Source organism: Labeo rohita, chromosome 4 (genome assembly GCF_022985175.1).
Source record: "Labeo rohita strain BAU-BD-2019 chromosome 4, IGBB_LRoh.1.0, whole genome shotgun sequence".
NCBI classification, from domain to species: domain Eukaryota; kingdom Metazoa; phylum Chordata; class Actinopteri; order Cypriniformes; family Cyprinidae; genus Labeo; species Labeo rohita.
Window position 1 is genome coordinate 23,305,091 of NC_066872.1, and position 22,089 is coordinate 23,327,179.

The 22,089-nt window shown below is 36.1% G+C and overlaps 1 long non-coding RNA gene across 1 annotated transcript in view; it reads left to right on the top strand.

Moving 5' to 3' along the window:
- Nucleotides 1-20,108: 20,108 nt before the first annotated feature.
- LOC127164580 (uncharacterized) overlaps nt 20,109-22,089 on the top strand; it is an 83,607-nt gene continuing 81,626 nt past the window's right edge. Inside the window, exon 1 of the long non-coding RNA XR_007827679.1 lies at nt 20,109-20,279. This is a non-coding gene — a long non-coding RNA (uncharacterized LOC127164580). The remainder of the gene's footprint in view (nt 20,280-22,089) is intronic.

Sequence of the window (22,089 nt, forward strand, 5' to 3'; positions counted from 1 at the left end):
CAGACAGTGCAGCAGATGTCTCCTTTGGATTCCACAACCTAAGACATGAAGATATTTGGTGTGTGTGCAGCTCAGAAAAGTATATATGGAATAGCGTATTACAAACTTTATATACACACACATCAGTCACATTAAACCACTAACAGATAAAGTGAAAAACATTGATTATATCCTTACAATGGCACCTGTCTAGGGGTGGAATATATTAGGCTGCAAGTGAACAGTGAGTTCTTGGATGTGATTTATGTGTTGGAAGCCAGAAAATTGTACGTTCAAGTGACAAAATGGTGATTACAGCTTTGAATTCCAAATAACTGAAAAAATGTTACATTACTGGTATATCAAGAAAATGTGGTACTTGCTTTTGCTAAACTTGCCCCTAGACCATAGGTCTTCAACCCTGCTCCTGGGGACCCACTGCCTTGCAGAGTTCAGCTCCAACCCTAATCAAACACCTGATCCAGCTAATCTTTAGGATCTTTTAAAAAGTCCCAGGCCAAATGTGCTGAAGCAGGTTGAAAATAAACTTTGCAGGACAGTGGGTCCCGAGGAGCAGGGTTGAAGACCTATGCACTAGACCAATTTGGAGTATAAGTCACAGTTACATCACCTGCATTGTGGTGGCAGAAAAACACTGGTACCAAGTGGAGGGAATCAGGTAAAATCTGTGGAATAAGAGAAAAAAAAAATTATAGAATACTGTCGTCAACGATGCCATTTGAAGCTAAACAAAGATGTTTAAACGTTCAGACTATGGATGAAACTGCTATCTGCTTGTTAAAGGAGAAGTCCACTTCCAAAATAAAGATTCACATATAATGTACTCACCCCCTTGTCATCCAAGATGTTCATGTCTTTCTTTCTTCAGTCGTAAAGAAATTATGTTTTTTGAGGAAAACCTTTCAGCATTTTTCTCCATATAATGGACTGCTATGGTGCCCTGATTTTGAACTTCCAAAATGAAGTTAAATGTGGCTTCAAATGATCCCAGCCAAGGAAGAAGGGTCTTATCTAGCGAAACGACTGGCTATTTTTATTAGAAAAATACAATTTAAATAATTTTTAATCTCAAATGCTCTTCTTGCCTTGCTCTCCCTGAACTCTGTGTATTCTGCCTCAAGACAGTAAGGGTAAGTCGAAAAACTCTGATCGTATTTTCTCCCTCAACTTCAAAAATCATTTCAAAATCATCCTACATCACTGGAGAAGTACCGACCCAGTCTTTGCAAAGTGAACATGCAAAGACGATCAAAGACCCTTAACAAAAAAGATAAAACAGTGATATAGGACAATTTCGAAGTTGACTTCTTTAAGTCTGACATCACGCATCACCATTTCCGTGTCCAAATACTTCAGATGTCACGAGAAAAACAACAAACAGTGCTAATATACACTCACAATGTGATACAATACTACCAAAAAAATTATAATCCTCCCCTTTAACTCCATACCGAAATCCCAGATAGCCAGACAATGAAAATATACATCTAAATAAATAAATATAAAAATTATTTGTGTTCAGGACTGTGAGCATGGAGACTGTAGTGTATACCGTAAGTTTGAAAAAGTTTAGCTTAAATGTTTAATGTAAATAAACAGTGCTCATAAACAGCTGTTGAGATAGTATTCGTTGCATTCGTTGGACACCTTATGTCACCACTTAAAAAGCCAATTATTAAACAATTTGTCTACATAATATTCACATATGCAGTTCATCGGCGACATATTATATTAACCCTACAGCATGAAATACTATTTAAACATTTTACATAATATTTACCTATTTTATCTCACAATTCTGGCTTTTTCTCGCAAATGCGAGTTTATATCTCCTAGTTCGGATTTTATAACTCGATTTAACTCAACACTAGCAAGTTTGTCCATTCTGAAGGAAAAAAAAACAGAAGTGTGGGATGTAAACTCATTATTCTGAGCCGAGGGGAAAAGAGAGAATGACAAGTTGATTTTTCTTAACAGAATTGTGAGATATAATCTCGGAATTGCGAGAATAAAGTCAAAAATTTGAAATATAAATGCAAATGTACCTTTTTTATTCTTTTATTCCATGGCTTCCATAGTCTGCTACTTGAAAATTGTCATTTTCTGCTACCAGATGTGTGTTTCTCAAAAGCATTGTTAGACAACCGTGGTGTCGAGTCCACAGACATTAATCTACCATCCTGTCTGGTTTGTTTGTCAGACAAAATAGCCGATTCTGCATTATAATTGGTAAGAAATGGCCAAAGTGATTCAAACGACAGAGATTCATCCATGTTATGGTTGTGACTAGGTATAGCTCATTTCCCCAGTGCATTGTGTTAGGGTGGTTAAGAAACAAGTCACACTGATGTACTCAAAATTTACTCATGGGTGTTTGGAGAACCAATGGTTTTGGGTTTGCTTGGGTGTTCTGAGTGGCTGCTATAGGGAGTTCTGGGTTTTTACAAGGTGGTTTATTACTGGTCTAAGTAAAAAGAGTACTCTATGATATTTTGGTGATACAGTATTTTATTCTATTCTATCCAAATGTAGCAGGGCTCGAACAACTGACAGCCAGTATGGAAGGTGGACGCACTAACAAGAAGCTACAAGGTTTACGTGCACAGCCCTACCAGCTGGCCTCTGTTACCCCTTTTTATCACCTGACAGGTGAAAATGCCAGGTCAAAAGTGAGATACACTTGGGCACTTAGTGGGTTTTTACTGATCGGATAGCAACTTGATTTGTTAAAACTGTTCCATTTACACTTTGTTATCAGTTTATCTGATTATCTGATTATCAGTTCCCGTGCTATATGCAAATTAACGGAAGCAACAGGTATGAGCTGCATTTATTTATCATTAGCTAAGCTCAAGATAACAGGCGGCAAGTAAAGAGAGAGCTGCATCGGCATTGGTAAAATAATGTAGTCTCACTACTTTTAATAAAGATGATTGTGTGTTAGGAGTCCGCAACTACAGCAATGTGTGTTGCAATAGCACTATCATATCTGGGTATAACGTGGCATATAGGCTATTGCATGCTCTAACACCTTCATTTTATTTTTTACGTGGTCTTTTCAGATATGAAATGACCAGGAGTAAACAGGCCCATTCTGTTCATAACACAAATTGTGTTGGACAACTACTTGATACTTGGGTTAGGGTTTGTATGAGCAAGAGTGATAGTAATGTTTGCACAAGTGCCACCAGTAACCCATAAAATGTTGTTTTTCATTGTGTATTTACAGAGTTACAAGACAGATTTACTTCTGGAAACCAACCTTGCTTCAAACTCAGCAGCATTGTAGAACATGACACATAACCTGAAAGAAACCACGAAGAGCCTTGGTAAAGAGCCATTGCACCTCTATTTTTGGCTCCAATTGGGGAATCCAGCAAAGAAAGTCACTGTGATGCCCCTGAAGACAACATCATGATGTTATTAACTAGGAATCCATCTTAATTAGAGTTTTCTTTTACAGCAAACAACAGCAGCCATTGTAAATAAAGTTCAGGCTGAGCTGATTGTGACCTGAGCTCAGGGTTCCTGTGGGCTGAATTTGGGCTCTCAGTGGCTCTGTGGGAATGAAAGCTGACTAGGGCCCAATTGTGATTTATGTCAGCCAGAGTTTGTGGAGCAGCGGGTTGCCAAGAGAAGATGAATACGAGACCCAACTGCAGGAGACAATCTGATTACACCACACGGCGGCTTTTCATCTTCATTTCACCACACCAAGGCCCAGTTCAATGGCGATGGAGGAAAGCCCCTGCAGTCACCTGAAAAAAAAAAAAAAAAAACTGTTCAAGATTATGACGATGGCTCAGGAGATGAGATGGAAATATTCTAATTATCATTCCAAAGGTTGTGGTGTGAATAACATTTACAAATTGACTAGTAGCAGTTTCTTTGGAAATTGGATCTGACATCCATTTTAATAGATTCCCCATGTCTGGGGGATGTTGCTGAAAAATAAACCTTGATGACTCACTGGTCTTAGCTGGTTAAAGCTGGTTTAGCTGGTCCCCTAATATAGCTATCGTCAAGGTTAGTACGTAGCCTTCTAGTCTCCTACCTGCCAGTTTCGTCAGACCATGCTTTAAAATGTATCATATGAACAGTACATACAGTATGTTTAACAAAATATCAAGTATAACTATAGTTAAAGCTGCAAGCAGCATTGAAAGGGCCCTCGTACCCAGGCTCACTGCCACCTGGTGGCTTTAGAAAAACTGAGAACGGTGATATGCATTTAAAGTGATAAATATATAAGTAATATCTTGAAGTCACTGATATGTGCCAAACCTCCTGCATGTTTATGTCAGTGTAAAACAAGTCATTCAAACAAGTCAAGGAGTTTGTTACAGCGTAAAACATGACACTTCTGCCAGTAGGTGGCGTTATAACTATAACCGAATATAGGCATGTGTTCAGGACATGTCAATTTTGGTGCAGATTGGACATTGTATGCCTGAATAACAACTTTCTGTTTCATAACAAAACATCGAAGTTTGTCAGTCCGCCACCGACACACCCTTCAACGAAAATTCAATGCCACAAAGGGCTTTAGATTACACTGACCAAATTTGGTGTCTAGGAGGACTTTTGAAACTTGCAGAGAAAATTCTAAATAACAGACTTCCTGTTGGGTTTCGGACTTCGTACCAGGGGATTTTTTTTTGAAGGAATTGGTGTGTTACATGTGTCTACCATATTTCATTCATAAATGTGAAACATAGCTTGAGGGGCAGAAAATTTATAGGTGGCGCTATTGAAGAAGAAGAAGAAGAAGAAGAAGAAGAAGAAGAAGAAGAAACTGAGCAATTCCAATAGGGTTCTTGTACCACCGGTGATCGGGCTCTAAAAATATTGTCTAAAACATTTCCTGAAAATGGTAGAAGACATCGGAATTGGATCTGGATGTGATATTTTATCGAATTCCTCTTTCAGCAGTGAAATTCTGCTAAATATAAACTGGGGGTTTTGTGGTCTTAACTGGTTTAAATTGTTTTTTCTTGGTCTCCCAGTCTATCCATGTTGGTGTTTAGCTGGTATATTGTATATGGTCAACCAGCTGCTCTCACTACCTTACTACCCCTCCTTAATAAAGTGTTTAAAAATATAACCCGGGTCAAGGTTTTGATTGTCGAGACTATGTACTGATGATGTCATTGTGGCCGTTACTTGAAGTAAAATAGACCATCAGACACTCTCTCAGTTTTATATTCTTCAACTTCTTAGGATGACTCAGAGGACACCATTTTTCGTAGCATGCACATGGCCCTGCAGGTGCATTAACAGGTTATTGACTCAACCTTGAGCACAGCACTGAAAGATGTGATTGCCTCGACTCCCTTCACACAGATCAAAGCTCTACTGTTTGAAGCTGAGTAGACCACAGAGACCATGAGCCAGAAAGAAGACCTCCGTATTAAACATAAATCACTTAGCTGAATGGATGTCTTACCAGCAGTGACACAATCTAACAGGCTAGAGTTAAAAAGATTGTGAAAATGCTGATGGCTAATTTAGAAGATCCGTGAACAATCTGCAGCTTACTAACCTGCTGAAAGACAACAAGAGACAGGGCACTACTGGTCACTGGGAAAAGACCTTTCCAATGTGGAGACTGTCACCGGCTGACAGGGAAATTATTGAAGGGTTAAGAGGTGTATGCAAGGAGCAAAATGGAATTTTTACCTACCAATGGTGGTATAAAGTACGGAAATTTACTGGCTATAAATATTTATTACTAAACATGAAACTGTACTTTGCATTTTTATTACAAAATATAATATATAGCTGTGTCCCTATACAAATGGCATTATTCTTTCTTGCCTATCTGTGACAAACAGCTCCAATCATTTTGCACCATTTACAAGTCTTTCAGCTACATTTGTCAAAAACATCAAGACACATTGATGTGATTTTGTTGCAAAATATTTTATTTTTGCATGTTAATGTGAGGACTGCATGTAAATTCTCAATATAAAAATCTTGCACCATAGATAAAATGATATAAATAAACGAATAAACACATACATACATACATATATACATAAAGTAAGTAAGTTTTGGTAACAGTTTACAAGAAGGTGCAATTATAGTAAGTTTGTTCCATAAATTGATAATGACCCATTCATTAATTTACTAATTTTACTTTAATTTTTAATTTACTTTAATTAATACATATATTATTGTTTATTGTTAACTATGCCAGTTCACGTTATTAACTATAGTTATTTAATGTTTAAATGTTTTAAAATACAGTATGTAGAAATGAACATTAACCTAGATTAATGAATGATGTAAAAATATTGTTTTTTGTTGACTGATATCTTATGCACCAACTAATGTTAACGAATTGAACCTCATTTTAAAGTGTTATCAGTTGTTATCTGATGTGCCAGTCACAAAATATAACTTCTTTAATAGTTTGTCTTTGCTTTTTACATTCTTATGTTCTTTAGAATTCAAATGTTGCAGTTTCTAAGAAAGTTTCCAATTAACATGTTATGTGTGACTAGCGAGTGTTAATTTTTGACCTAATTATCCCTAAAAATTTTCAAACCTCTCATCGTCTTCTTCATTTCTTCATTGGTCATCCTGCTTGATCCATGCTAAAATAGAGAACTTTCCATTTACACTAAGTACAGTTCTGTTGGTTTTGAGGAAGATCAGGTTTTGAGTGGAGCAAAGATTTGTGAGTTGAACTTCATTTGCTTCAAGAGACTGAATATTTCCCAACTGGTTACTCCTCCAAGACCTGAGCAAAATACACCACATCTGATAGGATGGGGACCATGTCCAGTATTGCAGATGAATGCCATGACACCTGTTCAGCAAGAGAGGCCATGAGAGATTGACTTACATACTGTACTGGACACTAGCCAGTGTGTCATGTCTTATTTTTGCTCAGCCGGAGGACCGGAATGCCAGTTGTGGCAGCTTCATAAGTGTGCCTTTGACACTTCATTGACTCCGGCTGCTGTGCGATGCTGACTGCGAGATTGAACCTTTTTTGCAGTCAAAATCCCACATGACTACAATAAGAACAAGGTCAATAAGTTTGACAAGGACCCACAAGCTGTTTGCAGTGTCATTTACTTTACAGTTTTATTACTTCTACCTATCCAAACCAAAGACAGAGCCCTGTGAAAGGAAGTATTCAGTTGAAAGTGACAGTAAAGACTTTGCATTGATGCAAAAAAGTAAGTTGCCACAAAAATATTAGGCAGCGCAAGTGTTTTTAACATTGATAATAGGAATGTTTCTTGTGATAGTTCACCCAAAAATGAAAATTAGCCTATTATTTACTCACCCTCCAGGCATCCTAGGTGTATATGACTTCCTTCTTTCAGACAAATGCAGTCGGAGTTATATTAAAAATTATCCTGGCACTTCCAGCTTTAGAATGGCATAGCAAGTGTTTCTCTTCATCAATCCAAAACAAACCCAATAAAGTGCATCCATCCACAATAAAAAGTGCCTCACATGGCTCTGGGGGGTGAATAAAGGCCACCTGTAGCGAATCAATGCATTTTTGTAAGAAAGATATCCATATTTAAAACATTAAAATAATTTTAATCTAGCTTGTGCCAACTGCTCAAACACAAGAGCAGCTCCAGGTAGGATGGCGTGATACGTTGGCGTTGTGCATGTGCCACGGACGTGCCGTGGAGAAACCAAAACAACAGTCATGAATTTGAAGCACAAAATAAAGAAAAATGTTGGAGGATTTCAATATAAACCAAGATGAGACTGTTTCCTTTACTGAAGTAAGGAAACTTTGCTTTCTTTGCTTCTGTAAACAAACGATGGTTTTTGCACAGGCACATGCGCAACGCAGACATTCTATGTTATGCGCCCAAAGCTGCTTCCGTGTACAACTGCTGGCACAAGCTTGATTAAAGTGGTTTTTATGTTTTGAATATGGATATTTTTCTTACAAAAATGCATCGACAGGAGGCCCTTATTCACCCCCCGGAGCCGTGTAAAGCACGTTTATGGATGGATGCTCTTTACTGGACTTGTTTTGGACTAAAAGGACTGAAGTTTGGACTTCAAATTGGCCATGAAGAGAAAGACTGCCATGATAGAGTCTTGGAAATGCCTGGATAATATTTAATATAACTCAGAAAGAAGGATGCCTGTAGGGTAAGTAAATAATAGGCTAATTTTCATTTTTGGGTGAACTAACCCTTTTAATGGGAAATTGCCTATTATGATATGAGCCTAGGCAACCCATCTTTTCCACATTTTTTTTTTTTTTGTCTCGTATATGTAAAGTAACTCTTTACTAAAGTTTCTCTTGATCAGTTAGAAGAGTTTTTTTTTTATATAAAGGAATGTTGCACATTATAAGGTCAAACTTGTCAAAACTGCCCTTATGCTGCTAAATGACTCAGCCAAGAACATTCTACTCCCTCCTGAATTATCATCTGGATGGCAAGATCTCTCCAACTGTGCCCAACATCATTAGGGATTCTCTAGGTTTCTCTGCAGGCAGCATATCCATCATTAAGATTAATGCCTTACCACATTTCAAATTCCTATTTTCATGCCAAGCCTCTGTCCAGCTTCTGGTTGTTTTGACAGGGGACATCCAAAGATATCTAAATTCAACAGAATGCCCTAAAATACACTTTAGTAATTTAGTATGACCAAACATGTATGTTGATTTTCGATATTAAACTGCATTTCTAAACTATTTCACTTAGAATGTCCGGAATTAATTATCACCGCGGCAAAGGGTGTTATATTCTGTAGGCTGCAACAGATGGTATATGAAAAGATATCAATATGATTTGATTTCACACTTCTGGTATCTTCAGGTAATTTTTGACCTATGTTCATTAGAGTATATGCATTAAATAGCCTACAAAAGTACATAATTACAATATGTAAGTTTAAAAAAAAAACTTTATTAGGTGGAAACTGACTTTTATGAAAGCTCAGTATTAGAAAGCTTATGAAAGACAAATTATTTAAATGAAATAACAGCAGCTTTTGTGCTTATTTATAATTGTTTTATTACAATGTTATTACTATGTTGGACTGTTTTTTAAAAATGTTTTTAATTGTTTCAATATAAAAGAAAAGTATTCAAAAAGAACTATTCAAAATATTTTGATCAAATTTATACCATGTCTCAATAGCCAGTTTGTTATTGCTGTTAATTTATCTTGAAATAATACATATTCCAATATTTAGGCCATGCTTAGTGGTCTCTAAAATCTATGCGCTGATTCTTAGTACAACAGGAACATTAACCATGTAAAATTGCAGTTCATAATAAAGCTGACATTCAATTGACGAGTAAAAGTTTTATTTTACAGGAAGAGAGACAGACAGAGGATTCATAGTTGTGACATAACTAAAGCATATTTGATATTATAAAAAAGAGATAAGCATTTTCATATGTCTAACCCACACTTCTCGCTTCAGTAGGTAATACCTGAATGTGAACACAGCAAAGTAAACTGCACTTGTCAAACAATTTCCTTTGCGTCTTAACAAAAATGGTCACATATCTGTCTACACACTGTTCCAATATAACAGCCGCTTCCATTTCCAACACTCTCTCTCTCTCTCTTCATGTGCCTCCTGTGGGCAGTGTTGTTTTATTGGGAACACCTGTACTGCCTGCTCTAAATTAATTTCTAAAGGCTGGTGGTGAGGGAACTTCACCACCCAAAATAAATTCAACTCGCAGGGGAACCAACCAGAGGAATCAACTTTCTAAAGCTACACTGATGGGAGATGTAGTTCTTCTGACACACTGCACTATTTGTTAGTCTGAGAGTGTATATTTGTGCCACAAGGAAGAGACTTTAAGTAGAGACATATGTCATAAGAGAGGGAAAAAAAATTTAAGTGAATTGAAGTGGTGCTATTAGCACAACAGCCCTGTAATCATCTTTACACAGTGTCTTTTCATAGCCCGGCTAAACGAAAGAGCTTGGTCCTATAATTGAGGATAATATCTTATTATTTCAAAGCCTTCATGTACTTGGGATTGGCTTTGAGAGCTTTAGATATAGTCTTATGATCTGATAATGCTGCTCAAGGGCTTCTGGGTCGCCTATTTTAAGGATCGTTTTGAGAGCGAATACAATGAAAGCAGTACCATAGAGCTCTTTGCGTAAAAAGCCCTCTGAGCTTTATTATGACAGATAACTGTATTTACGAATGAGAACAACTGAAATGTTTCGTAATTGTTGCCTGTGCAAATTTGTATGTGTTTTGTGTACTGCTGAATAAGAAATGGCTCAATAGTTGGTCCACATTCTTGACAAAATCGTAATTTCCCATTACTCTGTGTATGAGAATGATAATGGAGTGATCCTGTCTGTTAAAATGATGTAATTACAATATACAAGGTTAAAAAAGATGTTTTTGTTGACCTTGTACTTAGGTGGAAGACTTTTTTATGAAAGCTCGAAATTTTTCCACTTGATTGTTTGGACAAAATAATCAAATGTAATACAAGACATGACTTTAGCTTTAATATAGACTTATAAACGTAGACTTATAAATGTTTTATACGAAATTTATTACAAAGTTATTTCATAGTTGTTGTTTTGTGTTTCCAATGAGACTTCAGCACAGCATAAAAAACATAAATAAAGCATCAATTATGCTTCACAACAATATTGAAACAAACATCCTTTGTTTCCATATGTTGTGTTACTGCCAAAAAGCTTCATTGTTATGAAAATATGAAGTTTATTTGCAAAATCAGATAACACAGTTTTTTGTTTTTTTTTTAATTTTCAAAAATCATGTTTTTTTTTTGTCATGGTTTTGTTGTGTTATTTATCTGTTTTTTTTTTTTTTTTTTTTTTTTTTTTACTTAATCAAAATAACCCAACTACAGTTTGATTGAGATTATTTGGAATGCACAATGAAAAAACAGGACTTTTGAAAATTGTTAAAAATGGAGTTATCTGTTCTTGCAAATAAACTCTTCATATGTTATTATGATTTGATTTCACACTTCACGTTTGGTCATGTTTGACCTGTTTTCACTAAAGATGCAATAATTATGGAACAGTATTCAAAGAATTATTCAAAACATGTTCAAATTTGGACCATATCTGAATAGCCAATTTATTGTTGTTGTTGTTGTTGTTGTTATTAATTTATAATGTTAATTTATTTTCAAATATAACACTGTTATACATATTCTAATTTCTATACATATTCTAATCTATATTTAGGCCATACTTGATACTTGCACTGATTCTTAGTACAACAGGAGCATTAACCATGTAAAGAAATCACAGCAGCTTTATTATTCACTTATAATTGTTTCATATGCAATTTATTACAATGTTATTACTATGCTTTTTTTAGTTGTTTTGTATTTCCAATGAGACTTCAGCACAGCATAAAATACATAAATAAAGCAGCAATTATGCAACTAAGGAACATCCTTTGTTTGCATATTGTTGAGTTAGGCTAAAAAAAGCTTCCTTTTTCACTGGATAACAAACAGAAAGACATATGAAAATGCCTAACACAAGCTTTTTTCTTCTTTTTTTTTTTGTAATTACTATAGCTTCTTTCACACAAAAATTGCAGTTTGAAGTTTTTTGAAGGTCAGCATACAGAAACATTTCAATGAACACATTTAGCAGTGAATCAACCATAATTGTTGCAGTTTTGATCATGTGCAGACCATCTATTTGGGCTTGTAAAAAAGCAATTAGCACAGCTTCTTTCCCAGAATTTGGCGTTTGGAGAAAAACACTGCTTTATAGGACTTTTGATTCCCAGAGTGGAACAGCAGAGTAGTATGTAAATACCACAGCTTAAAGTGCTTTTTCCAGCTTCCCGTCACCACAGGAGCACACATTCACCAGGTAGGGGGTCTTCAGCATCACATAAAGAACAACTGCTGGGCTAGTAGAGGGTCCAACACATCCAAAGTAGTTCAACCCTCTGAGAAGCAGCTCTCATTCCAACCAGAACTCTAATTTAAAAGCTCTCACCACCATTACAAATGAGTCTCACAGAGCACAAGAGAGACCACACAGCAGCCGGCCAAATCTCTCCTCTCTCTCTCTTTAAGACAAGAGTGGCTGGTTTACTCGTTCTGTGAAATACAACGGGTGTTAAGTAGATGTGAAGACTCATAGTGTCCATGGGAACCCCTCGAATGGAAACAAGGCCTTTTAGGGGGACCGCTCCCATGGTGCTTTGTATCTGTAGCCGTGGTGGCTCAGAGCCGTCCAATGGGAGTTCTTACGCTCTGATTGTCTGGTACAGCTTACAGGGAAAGAAGCCGCAAAGACCCAGGCAGGAAGGCCATAATGGGCCAAAGATGTGTCTGTGAACAATGGTGATCTCTTAGTATGGCAGTGGGGAGATAAGCAGCATTTCTTTTGCTTGGCATGGCATTAAAAGCACACTCACTGTTTCTGGAGCGATCACGGCTGGTGAAGGCAAGAAACAGCAGCCCTGCAGGTTCATATTATTGCCGCATGAGAGTTGGATGCTACGAGAGTGCCGTATGGTGGTCGCTTGCTAAACTGCAGCAATGTGCTACGCTTCACTAGCCAGTAAATGGACGATGTACTGACTGATATACCTGTACCTAACAGCAAAATGTTCAAAGAACAATCATACTATGGAAAAATTAAAGTAGACCAAATCAGAGAATGTATAATATGAAAATGTATAATACCTGAAGAGAGCTCATTCCTGTGAAACATTCATTCTATTCAGCAGTTAAAAATAAATATAAAAAGGACAGCACATAATGCTAAAGTTTTGGATATGGGCATGGTTAACTTTTATTAAGACTGTAATTTTGTCTTTTTTGGAACAGTGGTTAGGCTGAACATTATAAGTACAAGTTTGGTTACCACAAGACTTGCCCTAAATGGATAGTTCACTCAAAAATGAAAATTCTGTTATAATTTGCTCAAACACATGTCATTCCAAATCTATTTGACTTTCTTTCTTTTGTGGAATGTAAAAGTAGATATTTTGTGATTTGATCATGTTTCTGTTTTGTCAATTCAATGAAAGTCAGTGGTCACTAAATTTGGTATTCAGTTACTAAATCTTCAAAATATCTACAGAAGACTGTCTTACCTATAAGGAAAGACATGCAGGTTTAGAATGATGTGATAGCGGGTAAATTACAGAATTTACTTGACAATGACAATGACAAATAGGTAGATAATTGCTGGTTATAAATCTCATTTGTATGTTTTTATATGATCTGCTTACAGTTCGGTTAAGACAAAAAATACTTTTTTTAAATAGTTTTTGTTCCATGCATATAGCTTAAGCGCATAGTCAAACATGTAACCTTTCAAAGTAGACAGCCAATTGACGCACGCACACTAGATTTTTTTTCTTTCTTTCTTTCAACTGTTCAAGTTATGGAGAACTTGTACCATTAAAATACACTGACAACCACCAAAAACAGGTGGTGATAAGAAAGTCATGCGATGAATCAAAGCTCATTACAAGCAGCTTTTACACAAGCTGAGGAGGTAAATGATAATATAGAAAGTATAGAAAGTGCATAGCTTCATATACACAAATACAAAACACAATCAACACACAACACTAAAAACATAGCTCACTTTAAAATGAAAATTCCGTCACTAATTACTTACCTTAATGTTGTTCCAAACCTGTAACCCCTTCGTTCATCTTCGGAACACAAAGATATTTTGATGAAATCCGAGTGCTTTTTTTTTTCTCTGCATAGACAGCAACACAACTGAAACATTTTATGGACAAGAAAGCTAGTAAAGATATTGTTGAAATAGTAACATCAGTGGTTCAACCATTACAAGAATACTTTTTGTGCAGAAAGAAAACAAAAATAACGACTTTATTCAACAATTTCTTCTTTTCTGTGTCTGTCTTTGACACACATTCACAAAAGTTCCACAACGCACGCTGATGCAGGACCTGGCATTCTGACGTAGAACGTCCATCTCTCTTAGTTCATCGTATGTATATTCTGGTTTAAATAAGTGGGTAATAAGGCTGGGCAAAAAATTGCAAATCATCCTCACTACTGAAAAATCAGACATGTTTACAAAGAGTTTTATGTACAGCGTGCATCTTCTTCTGCTTATAAACAATGCACAGTGCATCGTGCATTGTACGTCAGAACGCCGGCTCCCGTGTCAGCAGCACCACACATATGCGTTGTGGTATTCTTGTAAATGGTGATGAATACTGACACAGAAGAGAATAAATTGTTGAATAAAGTTGTTGTTTTCTTTGCACACAAAAAGTATTCTTGTAGCTTCATAACATTATGGTTGTTGCTGTCTGCAGGGTCAAAAAGCTCTTGAACTTCATCAAAAATTCTTAATCTTAATTTGTGTTCCGAAGATGAACACAGAAGAGGTCTTACAGATTTGGAACGACATGAGGGTGAGTAATTAATGAGAGAATTTTCATTTTGGGGTGAACTATTCCTTTAACAACATATAAAATAAAACTTAATTTTAAGCAATTAACAGGTTTTTACCATAGATTTTTTAAACAGTATTTTACTATTAAAGTCACATTCATTTTTGGTTAGAAAAATCTGGGCTGCTACAGTGGCTAATTCTGTAGTAACCCAGAAATTATACATTTAAAAATACAAGATGTAAACAACAGTGTTGTGGCAATTTAGTTGCAGGCGACCATATTTTCACCTGCTTAGTGGCAACCTCGAAAAAAGACTTCCCTGATATGTTTCATGGCTTCCTGTATTTGCAATGTAGAAGCTAAAAGGTAGTTTCAAGCATCCTAAATCTATTTCCAAATACAGGGGTCAGTGGCTCCATGAATGAATTTAATACCTCTTTGTGGAGTTTGGTACCTGAGGTTTGATAAATAGCCCTGACCTCTTCGAAACGCAGCAGAACTAATGTAGCATCACGGTGTGCTAGTGTTAGAGGCTGGGTGCAGCACATGCCCTCTTCATTATTCAAAGGTAAAGAGACCCCCGGGCATCCAAGACAGTCAAGCGAGTCCACTGGCATGATGGGAACGAGAAAGCAGGACTCATCCGTTGGGAATGCCGTGCTTGGTTCCAGCTCGAAGGAGTAACTTAACCCATGCCTCCTCACCTCACCTTACCTGTTCCTGGCAGACAGTAGTTTTTTAAAATTTCATGACAGTGACAGCTGTTTGTTCCATTAAACTCAGGCTTGATTCATATACGGGCTGCTATACTGTCAAAATGATTTTTAGGAAATATTTTTGTCATGTTTTCCAGTACACATAACTTCCTCCTTAAAGAAGATGTATTCATCCAACAAATCTTAGTGAAGACAATGCTTAAAAGACTTCATTTTTTTTTACATTTTCATTGACATTGACATTTTATTTTAGATTTATGCTTTAAAAATGCTTAATTCAGAATATAAATTCATAATATATCTGATTTAATATCTTCACGCTGTTTAGCTTCTCAATTTTTTTTCTTGTTTTAAAAATTATATATATTTTTTATATAATTTTTGTAAAATTTATATATTTTTTAGACAAAATACTAAGTCTGAACACATCACATAGCTATTATTCATTATTTCTCTCCCTTTTCTTATTCTTTCTAGATGCTTGATTTTCTAAATGCAAGTCCTATGAGTTGTTTGTAGGAAGTTAAAGGTTTTTGAATTCCAAAATCTGTCTTTTAGGGACAGTCTTTGCATCAGTAGTGACTATGTTGCCTTAAAAAAGTGCTGTGGGCAGCTCACTAGGTTTTGAAAAGATCACTAGTCCGTACACAGTCAACCTGCATTCTGAAAAAGATCCAAGGGCCACTGGGTAGCATCTGGCAGAGACAAAAGCAATTCTGGCAGCCCTCTGACCCTTCACTGGAGTCTTCCATTCTGTCATGCTGTGACATAAGCCAGCCTCCAGAACGATTTCATCTATAAACTCCCCAGTTTGGTCTGACATGTCTCGCCATCTCACAAACAAATAATAAAACCTTCTCTGCCTGGGTGACAGCAAGAATTAAAGACACCGACAGGCCCCAAAGAGCAGAGCAGGGCGTCCCGTTTCTGACAGCATGCGACAATGTGCGTATCAACACTTCAGATGCTCATGTTTATCATGACAGGTATACATCTGTACAGACACTTTTGTCAACTTGGTAATTTCTCAAATTCACTTAGTTATGAACAAAGCAGTGTGGGAAATTGCTAGGATGATGCTGTCAGAGATGCTGCAGCAGTGCCTGGTGCTGACAGGATTTCCCAAGACTTTCTTTCCTGATTGCAGCACAACATGACAGAATTTGCAGTGACTTTTCTCAGAAATGGCTACTTGCTACCTTTTTGTGTTGTTTTGCAGTGAATTTCACTAATGATCAGTATAAAATTACGTAATTAAAATCAATAACAGCGGAGTTTAATTACCGGGAAATATTGTAATGCAATATAGCTGAATGTGCAGTAACAACAAGAAGTTCTTGCATTCATATCTGTCATTCCAACCTGATCACATGAGAAAAAAAAAAAAAAAAAAAAAAAAAAAAACTTATTTTAATTTTTTACATTTATTAAAGCATGAAGGTCCACCCCTTACTTCACCCCTATAATTCAAACAATAAAGCATGTGGAGCAGCAGCCATGGAAGACAGGCACTGATAAAAAGTATGGGTAATTCTATAATTAGGGGTACATTTAGAATTTGACAATGTGAAGAAAAAATATTTCCTTTTTTCCAGAAATGACCTTACGTAGCTTTGAAACAAGCTATATTGTATAAAGTGCTATATAAATAAAGGTGATCAGGAATATGCACATAAAATACAATCTATGTTTGCTACTGTCCACCATGTTACCTTTATTGGGTAACACAGTTGACAGGTAACTTAGTTGACATTTTTAATGTTTTGGGCCTATACTCAACAAAGAAGCCTAGAACTACTGAGCATATGGTATGTTTGGAAAAATATTTTCATAAACAAAACATACATTTAGTTAAACTGTCTTGTTAAAATTTGCAGCAATAGTACTTATGTAACACTGTTGACAGTCAATTAATTCACTCTTGACAGGTTTGCTAGTTTTACCAATATTAGGGGAAAGAGAGAGAACATAACTTCTAGTGTTTCATCCATGTGCTTCTAGAGGAAATATCATCATACTGTGCAAATTATGCCAGAATGGGACAAACCATTCCTTTTTGAGGGGGGGGGTTTCTAGTAGGTAACTTAGTAGAAGATATGGCTTTTTCAAAATATAGTAGTATGATTGGGAAAAATATAGAAAATTAAGCTTCAGGACTTCACGAACATGAGATATACCCACAATTATAGAATGGCCCATATACATTGAATGTCGCTTTGGAAAAATTGTCTGCCAAATGCATATATAAGCAGGGTGTATGAATGAGATTGTACAAATTCATGTAAAATAGTTACAAATTGCCATGAGATTGTGTTGGTCATTTTGATTGTCATCTCACAACTGGAACACAATAATAAATTAGATTTCAGTTTGTTTCCAACAGTCCCTCTCATATGCCCTCAGAACATTTTGAGCAATTATATAGTCTGGTCAATTTCATGCTAGGCGCTATGCATTCATTTATAGTCCATTGTTTAACTACCTATTCTTGTCCACAAAGTCATATCATTTAAGTCAAATAACCATTTTTACACCAACAGACATAACTCTCAGGCTTAGCAAACTGACTATGAAAAATGGATGTTTGAGAATCTAAAACCACAATCCGTCCAACACACACTAGTTTTACACTTGAGGCCAATAAAAGGTGTTCAGATGTCTGTGAGAAGGTTAGCTGGTTTTTCAGCACAACTTGGCTAACAGCTGTGCCTTGTGTTTCCGTTTTGACTTTAACATCTGTCGATAAGAGCCCAGTGGTCCCTTGCCTCTGATGTGTACGGCACATAAGATCATTAAAAACAGGCAGCCGTCACCCCATGTGCAGCAGTGCAGCGGGCATGACGGGTAAACAGTATGCTAGCTCATTAGCAATAGACAATGCAGACAGTTTCGGCTTAAAGCCGCCATCAAGAATGTGAAAGCGATGGATTTATACCCAGAGCGAAATCAACAGTGGAATTAATTCTCGAAATGGGGAGGATGAGCTAATGTCAAAATCTGATTCATTTATTCATAAGTAACCTTCAACACTAGGCGAGAGGTGACAGTGAGATGATGAACCAATCAGTGTGGAGATTTACTCAGTCTGTCTCAACATTCACCCTGCTTATCCTGAGAGAGAGAGTAAGAAAGAAAAAGATAGAGACAGAGTGATTATTCTCATGAAAACATCAAAAAATACATTTTACATTTAGTAAAGGTAAAGGGGACACTGTGATGAACTGAGCTTCCCAAAAAGTTTCCCAAAAGTCTATTAGCCCTTTATGGACGCAAATTCCATAATTTCCAACCTATTTCAAGGATTTATGTTTTTAAATCCACAGTTCAAAAGAACGTTCACAAACAACTTTGCGTTGTGTGGTTTGAATAGCCATCGACCTGTGGTTTGAGTTATTTAGTCATGTAATAGTGATTTCATACATTTTAACACAATTTATCTTCAACAACAGATACAGCATCCATCCTATCCAGATACATCCACTAGGTTTTTTGGATCCACCATGATACAATTCTAGCTTGGAAACATCCTGGTTTCGCGCTCTTCATGGTGCCATTCATAAATATTGTATTATGACTTAAATGCATTAAAACATTTGGAAATAAAGCAACAAAAGACAAAAGTAGATCAGATACTAAATCACTTATATATCTTATCAGTTCATTGGCCGTGTTTCAATGTTCAACTGATTCATTAACAAAAGTTATTACTCCATTACATGTGTAACATTTACGTTCTACAGTCTGTTATTGGACTAACGTGGTTCAAACAGCAAATGTGCAACAAAGTTATGAAGATTTCAGGAAACAGATGCGACTTCTCGAATGTGTCATACCTGGTAGTTTTTCAGTGAGTTGCATCATTGTACAGGAAAATCATCTCTGATCTAGATCAGCATCATATCTATAGTTATCAAAAGACAGTTATCAAAAGAAAAGTATGTATGATTCCACACTGAGGCTCGACAGGACAGGAATAATCTTTTCCATCATTCTGTTTCATAGACAGGCCTACTGGCTTTCATCTGTGTTATTGCTGACCCTCAGGGATGTGTCACATCAGGCACATCATGCTAATGCTAGTATTCAATTAAGTACTTATCATTGATAAAGTGTGTTCTTTTAATGAGTTTTGTTTCTCCATCATCATATCAGGACGGTTGCATCACCCACCCACACCTATGATGTACTAACGGCACTCAACCCTGGTGAAAAAAACAGCATATGCTGGTAGGTATGTTTTGATGCTGGGATGCTGGTTAGGTATGTTTTGGTGCTGGTTTAAGCCTGTCCTTTGCTGGTTTATGCTGGTCCTTTGCTGGTTCATGCTGGTCCTTGACTAGCAACATGACCAGCATAAACCAGCAAAGGACCAGCATAAACCAGCATCAAAACATACCTACCAGCATATGCTGTTTTTCACCAGGGAAGAAACTGATTTACATGGGTGTTGATAAAGATATGAAACATGTTCTAGACAACAGCACTTACATTATTTCTTTACATGATTCTACAGGAATCATTCTTTTAAAATCTGATGGCTACTCAGCTCAAGTGGCCTCATGAGTTTTTAAAGTTTCCATTGGAATACTCACTTTAGATTCTTGATAGAAACAGTAGGTCAACTGGGTTACTTTTTTGACTGATGTTATTTTGTGGACACATTTTTTATTTTATTTTCATTTATTTCTGTACAGCCAGTAAGGTAACCTAGAGATAAGCACTCGTTTTAGTGACTTGGACACGAATTGCATTTTAATGACATTCAGGCTGGACTGCAGACTTGACACAAAACGACTTTAGACTTGACAAGACTTCAGACTTGACAAGAAGACTCGTGAATATTTTAAACAGAACTCGAGTCTTTTATCTTTAACTACTGATACCACAAAGAAAGAACTGGTGATTTACTTGCATGGTGTTACTATTTATGCGTCACATTTTTCCCTGTATGTTGTTGTAGATCGGACTCTTATCATAGTATTTGATGACGTATGTCCGCGTATTGCGCGTACATTTCGAAATGTCAGAACTGTTTGAAACATGGCGGGAGTCACCGTGTCATATGTTCTTAAATTTGGTTTTTAATAATGTGTCAGAATCAGGAACTTCATGAAGATAGGCAAAGAATGTGGGGAAACATATCGGAACGACTGCATCAAATTTTATTAGACATCTAACAACACATCCGAGGTTAGTAGTAGTTGTAAGCTATATCTACCACGAATCTTTCAAAACTGTTAATTTATTTAATCTTTTTAATTTATTTTCTATTATTTATTTATTGTTATATGCATGTATAAATGGTGTTTTGCATGTAATGTCACCATTTTGTACCTAATGTTGACATATTTTTTGTACTTTATCTTTGGTACCTTAACATTAATAATAATAAGAATAATAATAAGTAGTAGTAGTAGTAACATTTACTCACATATGCTGCCGGTTGTCCTTCCTGTTAAAAACATGAAAGAAAAATCTAGATTTAAACCTAGCAAGACCTTTTATCAATCTTTTTGTAATATAAACGCTTTTCTCTCTCTTTATGTGTGCGCGTCGGTTTGACTTTGATCATAATTCAAAAACTGATGCTTCAAATAAACATTTTGATAGTCTCTAAACATGTATCCAGAATCTGCATAAACCCAGATGGAACACCTCATAAAAGTAATTATGTCTAGTCTACTTACTGTTTATTTAACGTGTTAATTGGTCTGTTTACTGAGAAAAAAAAAAGTGCATGTGGGTTCATATATGATATGAACTATATCATATAGTTTAGGAGTATCACATGGGCAAGAGTGTAGCAACACAGCGGAGTTTCGTTCTTTAATGAATCTACCTTAAGTTCTTGAATGAATCAACTGAGCTCAGTGAGCAAATCATAAAGGCAGCCACTTGCTTAGTTTCAGAATGAATCATCAGTTTCATTCAGAATGAATGACTCTCTCACTCTTTAAAACAGTGACTTTCCGCCACTGGAGGTTTTAATTCCATAGTTATCATGTTATATTTCAATATTCATTTTTGAACTTTTTCAGTTTATTAGCATTATTTACACAATGTTGAATCAAAATATTTATTTCTAAAGCTACTTTTTGTATTGTCTATTCAATTCTTTACTCATCTAATACAATAATTTTAAATGGTCTTTTGGTGGGTATATTCTCAGCTAAAATTGATGTGCAATTAATTTGCCATTAATTAGAGATTATTTTGAATATGAATGGGCCTCTTCAAATGATTAATTTTTCATGTTTTTGTATTTTTGTATCTTGGATTGACTCTGTGTATACAGGCAGACAGAGAAAGATAAGCTGGAATCCTAGTAGTATCCCTGGAACATATATTTTGTCTTTAAAATACAACCTTGTAAAATAGAATATTTAATGATGAGAAATTATTTGCAATGATTAAAGAAATGACTTCAGAGTTGACTCAGACTCATGATGAAAGACTCAAACTCCAGCTTAAAGACTCGAGACTTGATTCGGACCTCAAATGAAAGACTTGTGCACATGTCTGATGTTGCCACACTACTTTACACTGTGTGCAGAATTATTAGGCATGTTGATATTCTGGTCATATTTTTTTCCAAACACATTTTACCAATTCCAAACCACATCAGACTTAATAACTACTGTTAATTTTGTGTTTAATCATTTATATGTGATATATAATTGTCCGTGAAGGCTGGAAGTGAAAAACTCCTTATATTCAGGTGTGCAGAATTATTAGGCATGTTTTCGTTTACAGCTAAAATGAGCCAAAAAAGAGATTTAACCCAGACTGAAAAGTCCAAATTATTAAATGCCCATGAGAAGAATGCAATACTAATGCATTACAAGAATTTGCAAAGTTAAGGCTTGACCATTGGACAGTGAAATGCTAGTTGAGTCTGCATGCTCAGAAAAAACAGGTGGAGAAGAAAAGATGCATGTTAACTGCAAAAGAATTAGGAATTAAGGTGAAGAATTAGGTGTGACACCATCAGGAACCGTTT